Here is a 2,988-nt window from a genome sequence, read left to right on the forward strand (position 1 = left end):
CTGATAGTCAAGGTCTCAGGGCCCCTGAAGCTGAGGCCAGTTCCTTTAGACTCGCTGATCTCGACATTGGAACACCTAGGAGGTGCTACTCCAAGCACATCAGCTCCCCACTTCTTTACTGCTTTTCACCATAAATGGAAAGGCTTCCCCGGGGAGGTCCCCAGGGACCTACATTGCCGTGTAGTCACTGCTCTTATCGCTAATATTACAGTAAGTGCTGTGATGCCAACGAGCTGGAATGTTTGCTCCAAACACCAGGATGTCCAGTTCTTTGTGATTGCCCTTCAACAAGAACCTCTGGTATTTTGAAACTGACACACTTACTTAAAAAATTAAATACTAAGTGATCGGCCAAAATCTGAGGGAATTTCCCACCCTGAATTGTGCATGCCAAAACTAACCAAACTGCTTGGTTATGTTTTCCTCTTTTATTGCTGGCATGCAAACAATACAAGCATCATAGTTTATGCTGGAGACTTGGTATCACCCCTAACCAAGACAAAAGATCAAAACAGACTTTGTTCTAGGACTCTCTGTTCTGTGGCCAGAGAGCGCATGAAGGGGCAGCCCGGGTGGCTCAGAGGTTAGCAGTGCCTTCAGCCCAGAGCCTGGTCCTGGAGACCAGGGATCGAGTCCCGCGTCAGGCTCCTTGCATGAAGCCTGCTTCTCTCTCTGCCTGTGTCTCTGCCTATCTCTCTCTCTCTCTATGTCTTTCATGAATAATAAATAAAATCTTAAAAAAAGAGAGAGAGTGCATGAAGGATTTCTACTTGTGAGTACTTGGAGTACAAATCAGATTCCTTTAAGTCCCCCAGCAGACTTCTTACTGTAATCATGACATTAATAAGGACTTGGTCCCTGATGTCATCTCTGCCATGGCATCTCGGCACCTTCAGCCACAAGAAGGCATTGCCCATGGCGGAGCTTTCCTTTCTTGATGGGAGGACCAGGAGCAACTCTCTGCCCCCATATGCCTGTGGGCTTCTTACCAGTCTCTCGGGGCCATTCAATGATTCTGGATCACAGAATAAGATTTTTAACAAATTTTGGAAATCATTAAGCACAGTATCTTCTATTTGCAGAGAAGAAGCCCATGTCCAAGAGGAATTAAGTGCCCAAGGTCATCCAACCAGTCTGTGGCAGAGCCAGAGCCATAATTCTGCCTTTTGACCCTAAACCCATGCTGGGTCTATGGCCATCAGACCATGGCTGACACTGAAACCCCATGTCACAGAGGAAACGTGGCATTCCACAACCCCCTTCAAAGTCAAGTCCACCCACGGTGCATGGACACCATCCCTGAGAATTTGAATATCTAAACAGTATCTAATCATAAGATTCATAGCCCAGAAACCTCACTGGGTTTAAGAACTGACTTAACTTCTTACATTGAGTGTGTACATGAAGGATCCAGTATTTCCTGGGTGATATTTTCCTAACACATAAGATGGTTTTAGCGCTAGGTCTGCCCTGCTTCCCAAGGTTATTAAGAAGGTCATTGGGGGGGTGTCATTCTAACAGTGATCACATAGATGGGCTTGACGCCCACACACTTGGGTTTGATTCTTGCTCATTTGCAGTGAGCTTTGGACAAATCCTACCACTCTGGCCATCAATTTTCACATCTCTAAAGAAGAAGAGGCAAAAAGACTTCTAGCTCATAACTTTGTGGAGAATTAAAATGAAATAGACATTAATCCAAGCGTAGGACAGAGTGCCTGGCCCTATGCAACCTTGTGTTCTTCCTCAGCATTTCCCTTGTGTACCTGGCCTTCCCTAACCGGACTCCAGGTTCCCCACAGCTCAGTTCCTTAAAGTAAAAGGCTGACATACAAGGGACACTTAATAAATGCTTCCTTTAGAAAGCAGAGGAGGTCACGATGCTGGCCCTGGAGCAGCTTTGACTGCGGGAAAACAAGAGGATAAGCTGGCACGCTGAGAGAGCTTACTATGTGCTAAGAGAAGTGCTTTGCAGGTGTTCTCTCATTTAATCCCGAAGGCATCTTCGTAACACATGCACTATTGCAAAGCTCATTGTACACTTTCAGAAATATAGGTGCCAAGAGAGTAACACACCCAAGGTCACAAATCTACGTAGTGGCAGTGTTGACCTTCAAAATTCCTCCAACGTTGAGCTGGGTTTACAGACTTGCTGCCTTTCCATGCCCTCAAGCTCTGATCTTTCCACATTTCTCCTGGGGTCCACTCAGTAAGGAACTGGTCACAGCTGCCTTATGAGATTTCTTTCTAACTGTGTATGTTCATTGGCTAGGGCTGCCAGAAAAAAAGAACCACACACTGGGGAGGCTTACGCAGCAGAAAAGTATTCCCTCATAGTTCCAGAGGCTGGGAGTCTCCCTCAGGTTTGGTTTCTCCTGAGACCCCTCTCCTGGAGTGGAGATGTCCGTCTTGCTGTATCTCCCACATTCAATGAGCCCAGTCTGAGTTGTCTCTGTCCTAATCTCCTCTTCTTTAAAAACACAAATCAGGCTCCATAGGCTGGCCGGTGGCATGGCCGACGAGGAGGAAGACCCTACTTTTGAGGAAGAAAATGAAGAAAGTGGAGGAGGTGCAGAAGGTGGACAGGGTAAAAGGAAGAGACTTTTTTCTAAAGAATCAGAACTCCTTGACTACAAGTCTAAGGTTATGATGGATCCTGGAACAGGTGCTGATGGTAGGAATTAAGTTGGGCCTTCGGACTAAAGCATTGGACAAGACAGAGAGTGCGATGTATGATGTATGGGGTTTGGGGATGGCCAGAATCCTGAGTCAGTGGATATTCTTGAAGACCTTGTCATAGAGTTCATCACTGAAATGACTCACAAGGCAATGTCAATCGGAAGACAAGGTCGTGTACAAGTTGAAGATATCGTCTTCTTGATTTGAAAGGACCCAAGGAAGTTTGCTAGGGTTAAAGACTTGCTTACTATGAATGAAGAATTGAAACGAGCTAGAAAAGCTTTTGATGAAGCAAATTATGGATCTTGA

The 2,988-nt window shown here is 45.8% G+C and overlaps 1 pseudogene; it reads left to right on the forward strand.

Moving 5' to 3' along the window:
- Window positions 1-2,511: 2,511 nt before the first annotated feature.
- LOC144306823 (transcription initiation factor TFIID subunit 13-like) lies at window positions 2,512-2,988 on the forward strand (annotated as a pseudogene).

This window comes from Canis aureus, chromosome 37 (genome assembly GCF_053574225.1).
Source record: "Canis aureus isolate CA01 chromosome 37, VMU_Caureus_v.1.0, whole genome shotgun sequence".
NCBI classification, from domain to species: Eukaryota; Metazoa; Chordata; class Mammalia; order Carnivora; family Canidae; genus Canis; species Canis aureus.